At 40.4% G+C, this 13689-nt stretch overlaps 1 protein-coding gene and 1 long non-coding RNA gene across 3 annotated transcripts in view; one reads left to right on the top strand and one right to left on the bottom strand.

Annotated features, from left to right (window-relative positions):
• Positions 1–203: 203 nt before the first annotated feature.
• Positions 204–2532, bottom strand: LOC148115060 (uncharacterized). The gene is made up of 2 exons (XR_015732082.1): positions 2415–2532; positions 204–285 (listed from the first exon to the last, which is right to left on the bottom strand). It is a non-coding gene; the product is annotated as an uncharacterized LOC148115060 (long non-coding RNA).
• The window catches only part of PDE4D (phosphodiesterase 4D), a 706231-nt gene continuing 694683 nt past the window's right edge, over positions 2142–13689 (top strand). The window contains exon 1 of one of the 2 annotated variants that reach the window (XM_060690685.2): positions 2142–2567. The gene's annotated coding sequence lies outside the window, so the exon portion shown is untranslated. Of the gene's footprint in view, positions 2568–12040; positions 12155–13689 lie in introns of those variants that run through there. The other variant, XM_034440934.3, reaches the window with a different exon arrangement.

The following is a 13689-nucleotide window of genomic DNA, read 5'->3' as shown; positions in this document are numbered from 1 at the left end:
GCCTCTAGTTGACCTTTCCATGACCTATTTTTTTGGGTATGTGTTGGAAAGGTGGGGACTCCTTCTCTGGACCAGAGGTGCTTCTCCCTGTCTGCCCACCCCCTCCAACGACTGCATAAAACTGGATCTTGATTGAGTTGAGTTTGGACTTGCTCACAGGCAAGAGTATTTCATGCTTTCACTTCCTTTGAATTTTGGGGCGATTTTTGTCTACAGTGGTTCTTGCAATCATCAAGCTTTCTTTTCTAGAATATCGATGATAAAAAAAAGGATCTCTCAGAGCACCTAGAAGTTAAAGGAAACAAACAATGGACCTCCTTAAATCATCTGGATCTGCTTCATAAGCTACTCATCTAGAAATAATGAACAGCTAAACCAGCCACCATCAAGGTTGCAGAAGTATGGAATGTCAAAAACATCTATGATTACATCTATACCACGGGTGTCAAACTTGCAGTGTCATGTTGCCATCACATGATGTTTCACGTTTTTTCCCTTCGCTGAGCTGGGGTAGGCGTGGCCTGAGCATGACGCATCCGGCCCACGGGCCACCACTTGGACACACCCCTGATCTATACAATGAAATATCCCTCTATTTTTTACATAAGTCCGTCAAAGTGACAGCTATCTCCTGACTTTTTTGACCCCCAAGGAGATTTTGTTACAACAGCAATGAAAAAAGTGACTTATGACCATTTTTCACACTTATAAGTGCTGCAGCATTTCCATGGTCATGTGGTCAAAATTCAGACACAACTGGCAACCGGTTTATATTCAGGACGGTGGCAGTGTCCCATGGGTCATGTGATCACCTTTTGTGACCTTCTGACAGGCAAAGTTAACGGGAAGCCAGATTCACTTATCCATGTTACTAACTTAACAACTACAACTATTCACTTAACAGCTGTGGCAAGAAAGGTCATAAAATGGGGAAAAACTCACTTAACAACTGTCTTGCTTAACAACAAAATTTTGGGGCTCAGTTGTAGTCATAAGTCGAGGGATAACCTGAATTGCCATTAAATGGAGTGCTGGAGAAATCTCCTGGTTGGCCCTGAAAGAGGAATCTGAATCTTCCTGAGGCAGGGCTTCTGTACCCCAGAGCCATCGTGGGGAAAGAAACTAACACGGAAGTGTTGTTTTTACCTAAGGGGGAGTAAAATTCACAAGTGGGAAACGACATCGCATAAAAGATGCCACTGCAACCGAACCTTGTGGAAGTCCTTTCGTTGGCTAGTTTACTAAATACAGGTAGCCCTCGACTTACAACAGTTCATTTAGTGACCATTCAAAGTTACACAACGGCACTGAAAAACGTGACTTATGACCGTTTTTCATAATTACGACCTCTGCAGCATCCCCATGGTCAGGTGATCAACATTCAGATGCCCGGCAACCGGTTCATACTTATGACCTTTGCTGTGTCCTAGGATCCTGTGATTCCCCCCTTTTGCGACCTTCTGGACAAGCCAAGTCAACGGGGTTAGAAGCCAGATTCGGTGAACAACCAGATTATTCCCCTCTCAAAAGGCAGCAATTCACTTAACAACGGTGGCAAGAAAAGTTGTAAAATGGGGCAAAACTCACTTAAGGAATGTCTCCCTTCCCAACAGAAATTGGGGGTGGGAGGCTCCATTGCTGTCGTAAGTCGAGGATTACCTGTACCTCTCTCTTTCTTAACTGCTGGATGACTTTCCCGCCAGGAGAAATAGAAACTCTTGCTTCGAGGTGGCTCTTTTCTGAAAACCGCCAAGACCTCGTGCGCTTGTACCTTCTGTGGGTAATGCTCTGCAGTGATGGGATTCAAATAATTTAACAACCGGTTCTCTGCCCTAATGATTTCTTCCAACAACCAGCTCACCAAACTGCTCAGAAGGATAACAACCGGTTCTCCCGAAGTGGTGCAAACTGGCTGAATCCCACCACTGAGGCTCTGGCTGCCCAAAAGGAAGGCAGCTTTATCTTTGGGGGTGTGGTGTGTGTGTGTATGGGGGGGGGGGAGGAGGCAGCATGATTCCAGGTACAACGTGTTGCGCCGGCTCGAGAATCATTTGATTACATCAAAAGCAAATCACCTGTTCCTCCTCTTAAGCATTTCAAACAAAGTAAAGCCTTGTGCGGTTCCATCTCCCGGGGCTGCCAGAGCCCCGCCCAGCCTAACACACGCCTGCCTGAAAAAGGAGCTTTAGCCCCAGCAGCCGAGCGTAGGGGAGAGAGAGAGAGAGAGAGAGAGAGAACACGAGAGCTTCCCTTCTTCTTCTTTTTTCTTTCTTTCTTTTTCTGTCTTTTTTTTAATTATTATTATTATTTGGGCTGCCGGTTGGAGCGTTTTTCCGCTTGTTCCAGCCAGGTAGACTTGCCGCGGAGAGGAGCAGCAAGTGGCTGATGAAAGTGACCTCCCTTTCATCACTTACCGTTCAGCATGCACAAGCACGAGTCCCGGGGCTTCTCGTAATTCCAGGGGCCTGCCTGTTCCTGACCCCCGAGGTCTGTTTCCAACGGCACAGCGCCTGAGGTTGCGCTGGAATTTCCTGCCCTAAATCGCTGCCTCTCCAGGAAGGACCCCTGTGAGTAAACACTGCTTTTTTTTTTTGAACTCCGGTGTGTGGGAACCGCACGCTTTAAATGCCAGCTGCGCGCTCTCTCTCCTCCCCCCCCACTTTTTTTTTTTTTGGAAAGGCTGAGTTAATGTACAGGAGCCGTTTTCAAGGCTGCTCCGGATCAGCCTGCCAAGTTTCACTTGCTCCGTGCCTTTGAACTACGGTGCCCCGGAGCATTCCAAATTAAGGAATATATCACTGTTTCCAAAAGAACGCTGCTCGGTTCTTTCTGTGCTTGGTCTTGTTAAAAAACAACAACAAAACAATAAGTACAAGAATTATGTGGGCATTATTCATTTTTAATACCGGTTTAGATCAGAGGAACATGCTGTCTTTGGGTTACAGACAATATATATATATATATATATATATATTTTAAAAAAACCAAACAAACTATAGTGGCTGCATGGAATGTATGATATTCAGTTGTGTTACGAGTCCTTCCTTTTACGTGTTTAACTTTTTTTTTTATTGTTTTATATTTGAATTTGTAAGTCACCCAGTGTCTATGGAAGTGGGCTGCTGCCATAAATTTAAATAGATAATTAAACACTCATCCTTTGCTTTTCAGTAGTCTTTATTGGTGCATCGGAGTCTTGGATTAGGGAAATGGTATTTTATGTTGTCCTCTATGTTAGAAGTTGGACTGTAATTATCCATAAGCTTCTGTGGAAACAAGTCTTGTTGAATTTAGTGGGATTTATTCCTGGATAAAGAGGCCCAAGGTCAGATGGCAAAGCTTTTAGAGGGAAGCAATTAGATGCAAGCCTGCAGGTAGGGGACCAGGAGTCCTGATTTCTATCTGTCACCTGGTTTATAGGACTAAGTAAATCATCAATGACAAAGAACTTTAAAATCTCTGGGAAATGTTGCCTTTAAATTGTGGGCATTTGTTCCAAGCATGTTTCCATAATAAGTGGACACAATGGGACTTAGCAAAGTTGCTAAAAGTCACACTGGATTCAAAGCCTTCATTTTTGATGTTATTTATTATTTTTATGTAGCAAACGGTATTTCACTGATACTCCACCTTTCCTCCACTAAGCTTAAGGCAACATGTAGGAGAGTCTTCTTTTAAATTAATTCTTGCAATAACTATCCGCTGAGGGAAGCTGAACTTTTGCTGCATAGAATGCGGATTTTTTGCTCTGAATGGCCATCTGGTCCTTGGTATCAATAGAATAAAATCTCATCAATTTTAGTAAAGATACAACATTGTGGAAGGCTTCAGATAGTCAGCTTTACATCAGCTTTCTAACGAGAAAAATAACTCCCTATAATGCTTTCTAAGAATGCGTTATGTAGAGAAAAAGTTTGTTGTAATATGACTTGCCTTCTTTCTTTTGCTTTAATTTAGATTAGGCTCTGGGTGGTTTCTGGATAAGTGCATCTCTTCTTTCATCACAGTGGGTCTATGGAAGTGAAATAACCCCTTATCTATGCCCTCTCTAAGCATGGTTAAAAGCAGGGCCACTGAAACCCAGTGCACAGATTATGTACTGTGCAAGGCTATCGTATGATTGGGGTGCAAATTGTAATATTAAAAATAATGCTGGGCAAGGGCAGATAGAATATTATAAAAGAATTGGGGATGCTAAGTGGAATTTTGCATCAATATTCCTTGAACACCAACAGAGCCACTGGTTAAAAGTACAACTCGAGAATCTCTGGGGCGCTCTGAGCTTGGTTGTTTTCTTGCAGAAGTTTCATTACCCAAACTAGGTAACATCATTGCTCCTAGCACAAACAGAACTTCCACAAATATTTTTTTTAATTGAGAGTTATAGTATAGAAAAAAAAATATTGTGTATATTCTGCATTGTTTCATGTAACAATTTGTAACACTGTGGGTGTAGTTTTTCCTGCAGAGCCTCTGTGTCTAATTTTTCCATTTAGAGATTTTGTAATGGCTGTGAAATAAGTGGTGCAAAGAGGCATGTAAAAAAAAATATTCTATGAATCAGCCTGACATATACTGTGTAACTTTACAATTCCTCTTAGAACTTCCCCTATATCTGCTTCCTCTACATCAGGGGTGGGCAACCATGGCAACTTTATGACTTCAACTCCCATTCCTGAGTCAGCCATGGTGACTGAGGAATACTGAGAGTTGAAGTCCACAGGTCATAAAATTATTATAGTTGCCCACTCCTGTTCTACAACCTAGTGCCTTCTAGAGGGGTGTCTGGCACTAAGATTGTCATCCATTTGGAAGAGGTCAGGTTGGGAAAAACCCATTTAAATTATTAGTTCATATAATGGCCCCTGCTTCATTTAAGCCCTTTCAGGATAATTTTTGCAATGTTCCATTGAAAAATAATAGGCAACACTAGTCTACTGTATAGAACTTATCTTTATCAATAATGGAAGGGTTATGAACAATTTGCATGGAAGTTGAAATTGACTAGAAATTGGGAAAACAGCATAGAAGCCCTAAATACTGTAGATTATTTCTTCCTAAAGTTACCATACAAAGCTCTTCCCTAAATAAAATTAGAATCTTGTAAAAGATTTATGTTTCTCCCTGAATATTGTATTCCTGAAAAATTCCTGAAAATCACATAACCTTGACCCAGTCAGGATTGAACTCCTGGCTGTGGGCAGAGTCAGCCTGCAATACTGCACTCTTAACTACTGCACCACCAGGGCTCCTATGGCCACCAGGGCTTTTACATTGCACTTGTTCCTTCCCCTATATTTCTTACAACATCTTTGTGGGATTTTGAGATAGTGATTAGTCAAAGTCACCAAGTGAGCTTCCTTATTATCGGTGAACATGACCTGCGTCTCCATATCACATAGGCCTTTAGGCATGCATATCATTGTAAATGCATAGGCTCCCCATTTTTTCAAGCAGTTAAACAACAAATGTCAGTTAGTGGGCATGTGCAGGCAAAGCCAGGAATTGTGACTTTAATGTTGTTTTTAAGAGTATGCAACATATGCAGGTGTGTGTGTGTGTGTGTGTGTGTGTGTGTGTGTGGGAAATGTTTGGAGGAGGATAAATTATGACATAGTTGCAGGTGAAGTGAGAGTGCAGGTGGTCGAGCCAGCTGATAAAACTTGCTCCCCCTTTGCAGAGTTGGTTTTTCCTGTGAAGAAAAACTCTGGAAAGTAGGGCTGTAACCACCTGCAAATGAAAAGTAAATTGTACTTATGAGGAAGCTGTTCCTTCTGCTAGTCTGTATTTTGCTGATGTATCTCTATCTCTATCTCTATCTCTATCTCTATCTCTATCTCTATCTCTATCTCTATCTCTATCTCTATCTCTCTATCTCTATCTCTATCTCTATCTCTATCTCTATCTCTATCTCTATCTCTATCTCTATGTCTCTCTCTCTCTCTCTCTCTCTCTCTCTATCTCTATCTCTATCTCTATCTCTATCTATCAGAGGTGGGTTTCAGCAGGTTCTGACCAGTTCTGGAGAACCGGTAGCGGAAATTTTGAGTAGTTCCGAGAACCGGTAGTAAAAATTCTGACTGGCCTCGCCCCCATCTATTCTCTGCCTCCCAAGTCCCAGCTGATCGGGAGGAAATGAGGATTTTGCAGTAATCTTCCCCTGGAGTGGGGTGGGAATGGAGATTTTACAGTATCCTTCCCCTGCCATGCCCACCAAGCCACGCCCACCAAGCCATGCCACGTCCACCAAGCCACACCCACAGAACGAACTGGCCATGATGCTTGGAGTGGAATGCAAGGCTGACATGATCTCAATCACACTGGACATATTTAAGTCCACACATCACTCTGAAACACACATTGCTTATATTTTGCACCTCATCTATTTCTTCTCCTGGCCCCTCCTTCAGAAGAACAGCCTCCAAATTGCTGGTTTCTTCTGTCATTATTTGCAGGAAAGCTACAATTTGTGCCTTGCCATTGAACCATTTGCTTAACTGAGTAGCCAGCTGACCAATGAGACCAGATTGCCTGGTTTCCTGAACTTCGTAGAAGCATAGAGCTGGGAGTGACCTTGGAGGTCTTCTTGTCCAAGCCCAGCTTAACAGCAACAGGAAAAAAACAGGTGTGATCTTTCAGTGTTCAAGGTGCGCATGTAGCCCTTCTGGTGTAGGACTTGTTTGTATGATATGCTTAACTGGGTCATGGGTGGTAGGTGGAAGAAGCACGATGAGCAAACTCTAACTCAAGGAAATAACCTGCTTAATGAATTTAGAGGGGATCAGATTTAGCCCCAAACAGCTCTGAATTTGTTTGGATCCAAACGAAGTTCCCTTCCGTTGTTCAAGCTATTTATCAACATGGGGCCTTTAAGGGAACTTAGCTTTACAGTTTTTATACCCAATGGCCTCTCAGGTAAGGCACTGACAAAAGGGCAGAAAAAGAGGTGAATGGAGTTGCTCCAAATATTTGTAGGGAGATGACCCTGATTTCAACCCTGCAGATTCCCCCCTCCCTACAGTATTGGGGAAGAAGTCAAAAAGCGGTGAAGAAAATGTCAGTCTCCCCATTTTTCTTAATAATAATAATAATAATAATAATAATAATAATAATAATAATAATAATAATAATAATAATAATAATAATAATAATAATAATAATTTTATTTCTATACCGCCCTTCTCCCGAAGGACTCAGGGCGGTGTACAGCCTATTTAAAAACACAGAAACAAAACAACAGTTAAAATTTAAAATCATTAAATAATTAGGCTCCAATTAAAATCCCAGAAATTTAAAATACCCCAATTTAAAACGTTATGTTAATAGTCCGGCCTGGCGGAACAACAGGGTCTTCAGAGCGCAGCGAAACACTCGGAGGTCGGAGATCTTACGTATTTCCGGGGGCAGTTCATTCCACAGGGCTGGGGCTCCCACAGAGAAGGCCCTCCCCCTGGGTGTCTTACCGCTGATGAAAGGATTATTTTTTAAAAAAATGGCCGCCATCAGCAGCCACCTATGTTGTGTACTACTGGAAAGACAAAAGAAAATCTTTTGACTGGGAGAGTAAATGGTTTGCTCATGCATGCTGGGCAAGCACATTTTACAGTTGGGGTATTTTTTCAGGTTGGCTGAAATGCTGTGGAAAATCTGTGGCCATTCCTGATGTTACCAAGTTCATCAAGTGAAAATGCATTAATGCAAGTTGCATTTACCTTTTTTCTCCCTATTATTGTAATGTTATAAATCTTGATACTTTGTGTTATTTCAGTGCAGATTTTAATGTGGTAATATTTACATAATATGATTAAAAGTTATTAATTATTTAATAATTAATAATAATAATAAATAATAATAATTATTTAATAATTAAAAGGAGAAAAGTAAAATTTCATTGGTGTTAATTGCCATTTTAGTATGTCAGTGTTACAAGCCTAAGATTATTTAACTTGTCATCCAAAGTTGAATTTAAGGTTAAAAAAAGAGAGCACTGCAATTCACATCAATTATATATCAATAATTTCAATCTTAATCTAGCTATTTAATAATAACATAATATACAATTATATTGTTACTTAATATACATATATGTAGGTGTGTATGTTGATAAAAGGAAATAAAAGATAGACAAAGCAAATTTAACAGAAGGTAAAACAACCTAAAAGTTAAATTACTGTAGTTCAAAAGGAATAAGAATAGAATAACAGAGTTGGAAGGGACCATGGAGGTCTTCTAGTCCAACCCCCTGCTTAGGCAGGAAACCCTATACCATTTCAGACAAATGGTTGTCCAATGTCTTTTTAAAAACTTCCAGTGTTGGAGCATTCACAACTTCTGGAGGCAAGTTGTTCCACTGATTAATTGTTCTAACCGTCAGGAAATTTCTCCTTAGTTCTACATTGCTTCTCTCCTTAATTAGTTTCCACCTGTTGCTTCTTGTCCTGCCTTCAGGTGCTTTGGAGAATAGCTTGACTCCCTCTTCTTTGTGGCAACCCCTGAGATATCGGAACACTTCTATCATATCACCGCTAGATCTTCCTTTCATTAAACTAGATGTACCCAATTCCAGCAACCATTATGTTTTAGCCTCCAGTCCCCTAATCATCTTTGTTGCATTTACCTTCAAATACCTGCTTTCATGTTAATTGGAGATTTGTCAATGCAGATGGTCATGTCAGCCACTTAAATAGGCATATCCTAGGCAAATTCCCTTGAAAAAGGAAAAGGCACTAAATTTGGTTCCAGGAATAGAATTTTTGCCAAAACCTTGCAAAAGAAAATAATTGAATCTGGAATCTGAAAAAAAACATGAATATGTTTTTCTCTCAGAATTAACTATTTTCAAAATATTACAGGAGTTTAATGTCATTTTGAGAAGGGTGGAATAGACTTGCTTCTCTCCTTGTCTAATAGCTCATCTGAAAACAGCATTAATAAACTGATCATTGAAACAGTCTCATATCCAAAAAGAAAGGATTGTGGCAAAAGAGAATTCTAGGATATTTTTGCTCTTCTGGAAAGAGAAATGCATTGGAGCAATACTTTCAAAATTACCTGGCATAGTTCTCAGATCATTCAACATGAATGGGTTTCTGAAATGTATTGTCTATGTCTGGGCAGCCAACTGCAGAAATTTTTCTTGATAAACAGGATAGATTGTGAATTAATGAGATGTCAACTGTTTCTTGTTTAAGATAAGGTGGAAAACATCAGATAACAATGAATATATTTTCCATGAGCTTCAAAACATGAGGCACAGTACTAGTAATTGACAATGGGAGATATGATATTTTCTTGACTAGAAACAAATATATTTACAAAGACAAAGCTCGTTCTGGAAAGTTATTATATAAAATGTTCTTTGACATACAAATACTGAATTCTATTTTGGTGCATTATAGGGGCTATAGTATTTCAATATTTTACCCAGAGATGCATCTCATTTAACTGTTGCAGTCTGTTTTCAAAATACTTGTGTTCTCTTGTAAATAGCAAAAACAAGCATTTTGCTCTTTCAGATATAAAAGAGCTCTTTCAGTCGAAGAAGTTGTAGAAAAAATGGTTTTAAAAGTTAAAAAAAAAAAGTTGGCTACGCCCACTCAGTCACATTACCCCATCACCAAGCCACGCCCACAGAACCAGGTAGTAACAAAATTTACATTTCACCACTGGCACCAAGGAATCCACAGTTCAACCTGACTTGCAAATATTCTTTTCTATCGGTATATTTCAGAACCAAGGACCCCACAAATTGAAAAGTGCTAGAAAGCTGGCAGGTATTAGTAATGTAGAGTCCACAAAAGGTGAGATGGGCAGCAAATCCAATGGATAAATAAAATAAAAAATGTTGGAACTGAACTCAGAGCAAGAGAAAAAGAAAAGCAAGATAATATAGCATTATGGAGACTCAGCTTCTTGAAGAGATGCAGGTTCTAGGGCAGGGGGTGTCAAACTCATGTCACGGTGGCGTCACGTGACGTATCGGGACTTCCCCCCCTTCACTAAACCAGGCGTGGGTGTGTCCAGCATGTGTCGCATCCAGCCTGCGACTCAGGGGCTTGACAGCACTATTCTAGGGTGATCCCTGAAGATAAGCCAAGATTCAGGATGGGAAGAGAGAAAGAAGAGGATCCAGAGACACTGAGATGACGACCAAGGTTGCACTAAGAGAGCTTTAATTTGAAGCCTTTGTTTAATTCTTGGACAATATAGTAGTTTCAGAGACTGTTTCATGTGGCAGCAGAAGCAATAGTTTATCAAGTTCGGAGATAGTTAATCTCAGCATAGTAGAGCAATTAGGCCATAAAGCAATTTACTGCATTCCTTTGAAGGCAGAAGCCAGAAGTGCAAGGGGAGGAGGAAAATGATGTTCTGCTTGAATGCATTAGCTGAAGGCTGCTGGAATAATTATATAATTATAATTACCCTTTCAGACTAATGTCTTTCTTTCCTTGATATGCTAAAGCAAAACAAACTAACAAAAACCTGGAATGGTTTGCAAGAAGGTCTTTGTGTGTCGCTGTCTAATCAATCCCAAGAATTCAGGGCAATTCTTCCTTTATTAGGAAAACAAAAATATAGAGAAAATAAACTTCTTTGACTTCATTAGTTTTGTAAGGAGATTACTCATTAAACACTTTCTCATATATAACACTGTGCTATCTCCAGTCAGGTTGCGATGTTGTCTCAAATAAATTACATTTCCAAACAAATAGTCTTTGATGAAATCTTTCATTTATTGAGCACAACAATCTGTCCCCGATTCCATCGTAGTCAGCACTGATCTTCTGATCTTAAACCCTCCCTTTCTGTTCCCCAATTCTCTGCGTCTCATTGGCCATCTTCCAAGTCACTCTCCCCATATCTACTACTTCAGCTCGCAGGAATGTCCCCCCTCTCATCCCATCTCCTAGGGGATAATATCTTCAGGGAAAATAAGTAGGTGAGATGTCAAGCGTCCTCTTCTCTTCCTTATGTCAGCACTGGATGAATGTAGCTTGGAGTGCTGACATCTCCTGCTTTCCAAGATTGGCACAAAATTGGTTGTATAAAGAGATAGCTGGCCTTTGTCTTGTTTTCCAGCACTGGCAACCAATTATACAACCAACTTTGTGCCAGAAATATTCAAGTTCTGTGTTTTGACCAGAAAGATCTAAAGCAGGGGTGTCAAACTTGCATCATCACATCGCCCAGTGACATATTGCGACTTTTCCCCCCTTCGCTAAACCAGGGGTGGGCTTGGCCAGCACGTGATGTATCTGGCCTGCGGGCTGTGAGTTTGACACCCCTGATCTAAAGCATCATCCTTTCTACTTTTCTTAGAACTAGGCTGGGAAGAACTAAGGTAGAAGAACCAAGCAGCTGGAGAGACAAAATAAAAGGAAATAAAGGAAATGATTGGGAATACTTGGGAAAAAGGGTTTGCAAGGGAGATTTCAGTTCGTCTCTCCACCTGATTTATAACACACTATTAACACTAAACATCCTGCATCTTAACTTTCTGTGAGCAGGTTTTATCTCAATGTCACAACAGTGGCAGCATTAGCCAACGTCAGCTGATCTTGAACAACTGAGCAGGATTCATCTTACCACTCAGATGGCAGGGCACTAGGAAATCCCATGACTTTAAATTAGATTTGGGAGTTTGGAAAAAAAGGCAACAGGAAATTATTTCTGTAACTTCTGTGTTGCCAAGGAAACCACATGGATGCTAATCATCCATGTAATTGACTTACGACCAGATCAGAAAAAGGCATTGTGTGATGCCTGCATGCAATTTCACAACCTTTTTGCCATGGTCATTAAACAAGTCACTGTGGTTGTTAAGTGATGTGATGGTCATAACTGCAAGGATGAGGCCTTAAGTTATTTTTTTTTTGAGCATCGTCGTAACTTCAAATGGTTCCTAAATGAATAATTGTGAGCCTGTAAAGTTATCAGGAGACTTGACTTTATACCCTCACTATATAGCTTATATATGCAAACTATGTCCTATTTCTTACATTAAAAAGGTACCATTGTTTATTTGTTTTCTGCAGGGCAGATAACAGGAAAGTAGAGTTCCAATTTTCCCCAGTAAATGCTCCAGAATCAGGGACAACTTGGGATGGTATGTTCTCTAGAACAACACAAACTAAGGATGCAGCTGTAAATCAAGGTAATATTCTTCACTCTGGCCTGACATTTATGTACTGGACTGCTAGCAAAATAGGAATGCTTTGCAAGCAATCCATTTTTAGTGCTGATTAAGCTTCCTATTAATAGTTCTTTATTTTTTTTTTTTTGCAATACATTTTCTAGGGCAACTAGAAAACAAGTCATCCATACAAATCCTCCCAAGCAAAAGAGCTGATATTTTCAGAGAATTGATGTACTCCCATTGAGACTACCTGTTTGCCCTGTCTGTGAAACATCAGACCCAACCCCGTGCAGCAATCCATTCAAATAGAAAGTTACTAAGGAGCTACAGTGAGCCTGTCAATTAGCACATTTGAAAAGTCACTTGGTCTAATGCTTATTAAAGAATCTTCTTTGTAAACTCGGGAGACAAACTGTCAGTTTACAAACCACTCATTTCATAATCTCTGCACAGTGCTTGATCAGGAAATGAAGGAAACTTATGTAAACCAACGTTACAATAATTGGTAACTTTAAAAAAAAAATTTCAACATACATAATGGCACCTTAGCTCTGCAGTTTTGTAGATAACAAAGACAGGAATCTATTAAGAGCGTAAAACCACCTTGAATTCTTTCCAACTCCTTTAGCTGCAGTAGCCATGAGAACCGTCTATATCTTTTGTATAGCACAATAATGTGTTGCATTGATGTACAGGTAGTCCTTGACTTATACTCATTCAAAGTTAGAACGGTGAAAAAAGTGACCTATGGCCATTTTTCACATTTATGGCCATTGCAGCACCCCCATGGTCAAGTGTTTTTTCAGTGGGACCAGTCTATCATGGCAACCTGGTCTATGGGATGGAGCACACTGCTTCCGCTTTCGTCTTTCAGCTCCAATCCAGGAGCATTTGCAGGCAGTTGCTTCCGCGACAAACTATTTTGTGTTAAATTTAAATTTGTCAATAAATTTAAATTGGTGGGTTCCTCCCAGTTTGGCCCAGTTCTCCTGAGTCGGTAGCGGTAATGGTAATGGTTGTGGGGTAGCGGCCCCACCCTCAATCTATTGCTGCCTCCTGAGTCCCAGCTGATGGCTAGAGGGAAAAAAAACTGTTTAAACTCTTGCCGTGGGGCTTCAAAGGACCACCCTACAGCTGATCAATGTTAAAGGAAAACAAACGAGTAGACCAGTGCCTGCAAAAATACATGAGTAGACCAGTGCCTGCAAAAAATAAATGGGTAGATCGGTACAGCTCTGCAAGCAGTTAAAAGCCTGGTAGACCAATACCTCTGCTAAATCCTAAAGAATTGTCACATGACCATCAAGCCATGCCCACAAAATAAGCCACACCCACAGAACCGGTAGTAAAAAAATTTAGAACCCACCCCTGATTTAAATCCCCATGGTCCTGTGATTAAAATGTGGGCGCTTGGCAACTGGCATGTATTTGTGATAATTGCCGTGTCCTGGGGTCATTTGATTACTGTTTGCAACATTCCCAGCTAGCTTCCAACAAGCAAAGTCAGTGGGGAAGCCAGATATATTTAACAACTGCATCATTCTCTTAATAAC

The sequence above is a fragment of the Pantherophis guttatus genome, chromosome 2, assembly GCF_059756535.1.
Source record: "Pantherophis guttatus breed Tessera chromosome 2, ASM5975653v1, whole genome shotgun sequence".
In the NCBI taxonomy this organism is placed as follows: Eukaryota; Metazoa; Chordata; class Lepidosauria; order Squamata; family Colubridae; genus Pantherophis; species Pantherophis guttatus.
Note: the sequence above shows the minus strand (reverse complement) of the source record. Positions and strands in the feature narration are given on the sequence as shown.